Source organism: Canis lupus, chromosome 14 (genome assembly GCF_011100685.1).
Source record: "Canis lupus familiaris isolate Mischka breed German Shepherd chromosome 14, alternate assembly UU_Cfam_GSD_1.0, whole genome shotgun sequence".
In the NCBI taxonomy this organism is placed as follows: Eukaryota; Metazoa; Chordata; class Mammalia; order Carnivora; family Canidae; genus Canis; species Canis lupus.
In genome coordinates, this window is record NC_049235.1 from 15,596,904 (window position 1) to 15,605,704 (window position 8,801).

Sequence of the window (8,801 nt, forward strand, 5' to 3'; positions counted from 1 at the left end):
AACAGGATACAAGGAAGGGAGCAAACTTTGAAGAAAAGTTCCACTGGATTCCAGAGCTGAAGTGTAAATGTAGAAAATCCTTCAGCATCCTTACCTTTAATTTACTCAGTTCCTATAAACTTGTCTCCTATGCACTTGCCATCATATATACCTTAATAAATTTCCTCTGACCAAAAATACTATTTTTACCCCATTTGAGCTTTCAAATTATGGCAATTCTTAATAATGAGAATTACATTTTAAAGAAGATTTCAGGACACTTGGGTGACTCAGTAGTTGAGCATCTGCCTTTGGCTCAGGTCATGATCCCTGGGACCTGGGATGGAGCCCTGCATTGGGCTCCCCGCAGGGAGCCTGCTTCTCTTCTCTGTCTCTCTCTCAAATGAATTTTATTCTCAAATGAATAAATAAATAAATAAAATCTTTTTAAAAAATTAAAATAAGAGAAATTTCTAATAGTGGTATTCAGACTTTGAGAACCCACATAGTATTCCCATTTTAATTTACTCATTTCTAGAAAAAGAAAAGTCATTCTATTCATTGTCATCCTACCTACTCAAAGTATGAAGATGATGTTTTTATTATCCTAAAATTGCATTTAGCTTTTGAAGAAGAAGGTGATACTATACAACCATATTCCTCTACCTTTATTTCTGCATTTTATATAAAATCATGACCTAACAAAAGGAACCAAATAGCAACTTCGTAAATTAAGATCAGGTAACCTTTTAACATTGAGGCTTGCCGTTTATTCTAACTAAGATGCTACCACTAATCTGAGCTCCTATTGTCTCCATGCAAATATTTCAGTCTCTATATTTTATCTCTTAATAGTGTTGATGCAGATATGGTCAATACTTCTTCAGCTAATATATACTTGTAATCAACATATTAGGTCTTACAAGTATCCATCAATAAAAATCAATTAGGAAACTAAACAAGGTATTATTCATTTAATCATTTCTATTCTTCTTGGTAGGTAATAGTAAATGACTTTACACTATATTATGTAGAGAAGAGATAGAAACATTTGGAACGCTTCACAGATTTGTATGTCATCTTTGTGCAGGGGACATGTTAATCTCTGTATCATTCCAATTTTAGCATATGTGCTGCTTAAGTGAGTACAAGATAGAAATAGTTGGAAAGCAGCTGAATTTCTGATATCGATTGATTTCCTCTTCCCTCCCTTCCTTTCATCTTCATTCCTTTACCCCCCTTTTTAGAATTAAAAAGATTAATTTATTATTTTATTTTTCTACCCTTCCTTCTTTAAAAAAAAAAATCCCAGTGAGTTAACTGTGTTGGGCACAGGAAGCCAGTGGGAAATTAATTCTTTAATAATACAACAGACGGAAAAGCAGTCACTTTGGTGCCCAAAAGCAATTAGCAGAGATAGAAATAGGAAAGCAGCTTGCTTGGTCTGACTGAGAAGGCAGTATAAGGCAGGCACAGGTCAATTATTAGTGTAGTCAGAAAAGAAATGATTAAAAATATGTAGAAGAGAAAGTATCAAGGAAAGCTTGTTGGACTGAGCTATATGTTCAATGTGAGAATTTTCTAGGTAATGGGAAATAGGAAGCAATTAGAGGACTAGATGGAAGTGAGGTTTCAATCCTGATTATTTAAAGATTATTTATTTATTTATTTATTTATTTATTTATTTATTTATGAGAGACACAGAGAGACAGAGAGGCAGAGACATAGGCAAAAAGAGAAGCTGGGTCCATGCAGAGCGATCAATATGGGATTCGATCCCCAGACTCCAGGATTACATCCTGGGCAGGTGCTCAACCACTGAGTCACCCAGGCATCCTAATCCTGATTATTTAGATTTTATTGTTTTAACTGATGTACTTATGGATCACTCCAGACCTCCAGAAGGTCATCCCAGCCAGAAGGAAGCTGAGGAGCCACAAAAAAGAACAAAAACAAAAACAAGAAATCCCACTGCCATAGCCCATGGTGCCAGGATCACCTGAGACAGGTTTTTGGAGAAAGAAGAGAATAAAAAGAAAATACACTACTTTTAAAACTACCATAACAACAACTTGAAAGCTATTTTTGTAAATGCCAAGAAGAAAATAGTTTAACAGATGTTCTTGCCTGTAAGAATTGACACAAGCCAACTCTCAGGAGTTATTTCCCAGAAAGAAGAACTGGCCCAACACAACTGGGAGTTTACCAAATAATCAACTTCACTTTTAAAAATATGTTTTGGAGCTACAAGTGGACAAAATAAAATAAAAACCTTACAATTGTTCTTTACAACATTACTCCACATAAAGAACTGGATCTATTTACGAGATAACCTTAATTTCTCAGAGACAGTAAATAAGATTGAGGCAGAAGTCAGAATGAATGAGGAGACATGAGTTTACATAAAAGATAACTGTAATGACATCAGATAATCCTAAATTATCTGCTACAGAAACCCCATTTATTTTTTTACTTTATTTTTTATTTGAGTATATTGACACACATATTACATTAGTGTCAGATGTACAACATAGTAATTCAACTCCTCTATACCTTATGCTGTGCTCACCCCAACTCTAACTGCCCTACGTCCCATTACATCACTAGTACAATATCTTTGACCCTATTCCATAAGCTGTACTTTCCCATTCCTATGACCTAATTCATTCTATAATTCCATTTCCACTCTCCTTTGTCAATTTTGTCTATCCTCCAACTCCACCCATGTTTTATTTTTTTTTAATTTTTGATCATTTTAGCTTTATTTTGGAAGAAATAAAGAATGTCTTTAATATTTTAACACATTCTGGTTCTTGCTGAGATAGGGAATTCTGAAATTTAGAGTAAAACAGTGCTACAGCACTATAGTGTCTATTTGGAAACAGAAGAAATTCCACTAATTTCATGTAAGCTACAGCACAGTTTTATACAACTAAAAGCTTTAAATAAATAGCCACTGTTAATGTATCACAGGACACGGGCTAGACTTTTAAAACTTACACAAACTTTTCCATTTTACCACATCTTTTGTCACAGGCACTATCTAGAAGGTGAGACTACTTTCAGCACTGACAATCAATAATCAATGTATCAACAGTTCTTACTGGGCATTCTCTCTGTAAGGTACTAGGATAGGCATTTTGAGAAATAAAAAAATAGACACACGTCAGAAACCCCATTTATAGGACATATTTGCATCAGCATTTCTAATGAAGCTCCCTAGAGCAGAGGCTGGATTGTTGATGAAATTATCCTAGTGGTGATTTTATTCAGGAGGGGCTCGTAATGGTAATACCCTTGTAGTCCCTATAGTTCAGTTCAGTTCAGTCAACCCCCACGTTTTCAGGTCCAAAAACCAGAAGTCCTTAGTAAACTAAAGAGTGCAGTCTCTCCGTGATGAAGTCCTGCTAACTGACTACGCAAGACTGATCAGTACAACACCTCAATGACGATTCATTAATTTAAACCTTTAGTCACACTATACAAGTGATTAAGTAACTACATTCCTTTCCAAATTATCCATTGTTCCAGATTCAACCAGAGTTTAAGCTGTGACTGCCCCTATATAAATCCCAGCTTTGCCACTTACTGACAGTTTGGCATTGAGCACGTTTCTCAGTCTTAGTGGAATCACGTTCTTTCATTTTTACAAAGGGACTGACAAGAGCTTCAACTCTAGAGTGCTTATTTAAAATTTAAATGAACTAATACATGTAAAGCACCCAGAACGGTGTCTGACACGCAGTAATGATCAACCACTTTGAGCTGTTTTGGAGAGATTTCTAAGAACCCATACTTTTTCAGCAGAAAGTTGCTTGGTAAGTATGAAATGGGAGATCCAAGGCAGCAGGATGGTGGTAGTGGTAGTATTTCATACATTTAGTTTCTAACAAAGCTAAATTAACAAGTGTGTTTTTATCTCCAAAATCCAAGTCTTCCTTAATGGAGCAGTACTCACTGAAAAATCAGGCAGACCTCTTTCTGAATCTCAATTTTCTAGGCTTTCCACTTTTCTCCATCACAACCATTCCTTTCTTAGATGAGTTAATATCACTGATTAAATTTCATTCAAGTGTGATCCCCTTGAGGCTTAGAGACATTATATATTGATTGAATCAATCAAACTGCCAGAGTTTTAGAAGCACTGTTAGAGCCTATATCCTATCCTGTTAGATGTCAGGTTTAGAGGCTGTTGCAAACCCTATCCATATCCTGCTCTGCATCACCTCAGCCCACCTACTTGATCTCAGATAGGCAAAATCTCAACATGCTTGCATTGTTTTCTCCCTGAGGGTTTAAAATAATTACATTTTAAAGTCATTGCTGGAACTATGGCATTAAATAGGAGAAAGTATTTGATTACTTAGGTATGTCCTGTATCTAGTCATAGTAGTCAAACACCAAAAACATTTTTATCTCCTGAACTTTCCAAATCTTCCTTTTGACCACTCTTCTGAGTACCTCTCCTAAAGCACCAACCCATTTTTATAGGGCTCAATCCCCAGGTAAGAAAGGGTCTTAAATATTAGTTGTTTAAAATCTGTGTCTAAACATGATGTATCCAGTCAGTAAAACAAACAAAAACCTGAGCATATATCCTTAGAATATGTGTTTTTATATATTAATGATAGGCATGTACTATTTTAAATAATGTTATTTAAATATAAACAGATATTTAAAAGGATGGGATAACCAAATATTATCAAAAGTTCTAACATTTTAATTTGACATCCCAAAAAATCATTTTGTACATATCCCAGGATAACCATCCTCTGATTTAGAGAGCATTGCTTAAACTATATGGTACATAACATACTGCATTCCTAAATTTAAAAGCCAAAAAAAAAATGCTTAAGATGAAACTTTGAAGAAATCATGGTAGGATACATCAGGTACCACTTCATTACTAACCAGTGGAGTAGAAGTCCAGATTTCCCATTTGGTTTCTATTGACACTCAGAGGGAGGATTCCTCATTACTACTGGGTGGGCAGGAGAATTCCAGCTCCCCACAAGGCATCCACTGAACCTCCCTGGTTGGAACAGGTAGAAATGCCTCATCACTGCTCCCCATGTGGCCTTCACTGATGCCACAGGGGCCACTTAATGGCCTTGTTATTGCAGTGTGGTCGTAAATCCTGACTTTCCACTGGGCCTTCTCTTACACCATCCCTTTTGTAAAAGAGAAGGCGATCTCATTCTTACCACCATATGGGGATGAAAGTATTTCACCACTCAGCATTCTCTGACACTACTTTGGTGGGGTAGTAGAAAGACCCTGTTACAGTGGGGCAAGGGTTAAAGTCTAGGCTTTAGACTTTGGTCTAAGGCTTTTGGACTTGGCCTTTGCTAATATGGGTGGAGAAGGGGCCCTGTTTTCTGTTTGTTTCATTTTGTTTTCCCTGTGGTGTTAGAATGTAATAGAGTAGCTATTACCTAAAATGTTTCTGATTTGCAGGCTGCCCCTTTCTTGGTCCTCTGACTTGAAAGCATGGGTTTTCATTTGGGCCATTTTTGTCTGTACTTGTTGGCATTTACCAGTTACCTATATCTTCACTCCTATCTGAGATGTAGCAGCCAACAAAAACTTGGGACACTTCCCACCATGGCGTACCTTGAATTTCAAAGTTGAGTGTTTTGTTTTCTTTTCTACTTTACATTACAGTCTTTTTACATTGTTTTATATATAATATCCAGAGTTTTTAGTTATTTTTAGTAGGAGAGGGAAAAAGTACATATTTCTAGGAGTAGAAGTGGGATTTGTTTTATGTGAGATATTTAACCTCCTTGTGTCTCAATTTGTTCATCAATATAATGATGATAATTATAGCAACCTTGCAGAGTTGTTGAACTAATTAAGATAATATTTTTTTTTAAGTTAGCCCAGCCTGTTACACTAAGGACAACTATGTAAAAGAGGCTTCTATGAGTTCTGGTTTTATGAACAAATCAGTATGGTGTTATTTCTGTGGCACACTGTGTTCACCACTTTGAGCTGCATGTTATATACCCTCTAAAACAGACCCCTGTAGACAATGTTTCTAAGAGAGCCAGTTACACAAATGAATTAATGTTGAAAAAAGAAGCTATCCTGCAGTATGGCACGTTATAGTTACAAAAACACTTAAAAAAAGAAAAAGACAGTTATACCAGGAATGACATCAGTGCTTTTGATTCAGTAATTATTGATGCAAGTGACTAAAACAGTTAATGGATATACCACAGTCTGACTAAGGGCACTGGTGAAATGGAGTCATACTAACTATAGGACTTTCTATGAAGACAAAAGGCATGCTAACTTTGAGCCAAATTTTAGATAAAAAGAAAGTTGCTGTGATTATTAATAGCAGTCATAATAATATTACAAAAGATTTGTAAACACGTTAGACCTTGTTTCTATAACTTTAGGGCCAATTATATCCCAAGAAACCTCAGTCTCTTTCCTAAAAATAATTAAAAGTCAGTTAAATTAGTTGAATCTTTTCTTGAAATTGTACTCAAGAAAATGGTAAAAATAAGATCCCATTAATAAAATGTTTAAAAAGTGGAAAACTTTAAAACCTCCTCTTCCTCTCCCATACTTCAGCTGCATCTAGAGTTTTCTGTTCTCTCCTCACCCTTGTTAGGAATTCATCATTTTTTTTCCCACAAAGAAACCACTGGCTTAATTGCTTTCTTTTCCAATTCTCTTTAAAAGGGACTCTATAAAATAAAGGGGAGGCAGTAAATTCTCTTCTTTTAATACTACCCTTTGCATCATTCACCTCATGCAAATCCCATAATTTTCAATGCTGCAGTTATAAGATACATATGTAAATTTCTTCCCATAATGAGGGAAAAATGATGCTAGATCACTAAGTTTCACAGTTATTTAGACATTGCTCAGCTGAAAGCACTTGAACAGTATTCCAGGAGCAAGAAAATGGCAGGGCATCAGGCTGTCTGTTTATGAACAATCAGACTGATCTGATCACCTTTATTAATTAAAAAAATAGATTTGACTTATTTAGGATAAGTGGATTAAGTCAATCTATGGCCGTGATACCATATAGTTAGTGCTTTAAAAGCAGTAAAATACTATCATCAGTGATAATGATGAGGATTATAATACTAATTATCATGATGATGACAATAGCAATTGGAGAGATGTCATTAGTAGATTTCGGGTGTGACTGCTTAGAAAATCAAATGAACTGTACAACTTGGCAGGGGTTTTCTCCCTATGAACTTACCACACATATTATATTTACTATATTACTTTATGCAGAAAAAACACTGACAAAGAAATTTAAAATGAGGTCACCACAGGATAGCCAGCTGAGGAGAAGGTGGGCTGAGTATGGAGAGATGAGTGCCTGGCCTGATGACTCCTCTGCTCCATCACATTGGAAAAGAATAAACATCATTATCACACACAGTCCTGGGGATCAAGGTTGGTAGATACAATTTAAAGCCATCTCTGTACAGCAAAAAATAAAACTGTATTTTCTTATCAGTGTGATTGTGGGAGATAATGATAATTTAATTTCAGTCTATTTATTTATTAATTGTCTACACACTCAGAAAGAACCTCTGTCACAAAAAGCCATTCTCAACTAAGTAGGCAGGCAGAGAGATTTCTCCCAGCTGCTCTCAGCGGTGCTCAGATCGTTCAAGTGAATTACTGGAAACAATGGATACTGAGAATAAAAGAAAAATGATTGGAGAGAATAGAAGTTGATAGCATTGAAATAAAAACCTTCCAGTGGGGCAGACCTGTATGGAACTGCATGTCTTTGCATATTTCCCCAAGGAGAAAAGTAAAGAATGGTTTTGGCTGTGAGATGCATTTTAAAACTGTAAAATAAAAGGATCATGTATCAAACCGAAATGTGTTGGCTTAGAGACATATTACATCTTTGCACGATTCTGCATTCCCTACAATATTTTTCGTATTTATTCATTTACTTTATTTCTCCCCTGGCATTTCTCTTCCTAATATGGATGGATGGATGGATGGATGGATGGATGGATGGACAGTTTATTGGTACTGACTCAGTGCCACATAAATCTAAACTCCTGATCACTTAAAATCCTTAATGAATCCTGAAAATAGCTGTAAAATATTTTCCCTCATCATCATTTCTAAAATGCTTTGTGATTTAGAGTGTGCTGCATTATTCTTGGACCATTCATTCAGTGTGCCCACAGCTCGACTACCCAGCATTTCCATAAATTCATTTGTTATTGTGAAGGCACAAATAAAAGTCTTATATTGGCCTAAGTACAAGAAATCTATACCAAGAGAAAGCTGGTGCCTCTATTCCCAGCACCTGGTCACTAGATAACACTATTTAAGATCAAAATAGAGATAGCATGGTACAGACAACATTGTACAATGAGCTCTATTTATAGGAATAACATATCATTAGAAAGATGAATGCATGCAGGGCAAGGGGTGGGGTGGTGGTGCCTTGTTGGCTCAGTGATTGAGCATCTGCCTTTGGCTCAGGTCGTGATCCTGGGATTCTGGGATCGAGTCCTGTATCAGGCTCCCCGCACAGAGCTTGCTTCTCCCTCTGCCTATGTCTCTTTCTTTCTCTCTGTGTCTCACATGAATATATATATATATATATATAAAAAAAAAGATAAATGGAGGTTAAAGGTAGAGAACTAAAAAATAAGGAAACTAGTAATTTTTGATAATGATTTTGAATGCAATCCTTGGCTTCCAAGGGACTGTAGAAAGAGTCCCAGAAAAAAAAAAAAAAAAAAAAAAAAAAAAAAGCTGTACTTAGAAATACCTTTTCTTTTCCTTTTTTTTTTTTTTTTAAGATCTTATTT

At 35.8% G+C, this 8,801-nt stretch overlaps 1 non-coding gene across 1 annotated transcript; it reads right to left on the minus strand.

Annotated features, from left to right (window-relative positions):
* Nucleotides 1-1,024: 1,024 nt before the first annotated feature.
* Nucleotides 1,025-1,128, minus strand: LOC119867695. The gene has a single exon (XR_005369856.1). It is a non-coding gene; the product is annotated as a U6 spliceosomal RNA (small nuclear RNA).
* Nucleotides 1,129-8,801: the final 7,673 nt, after the last annotated feature.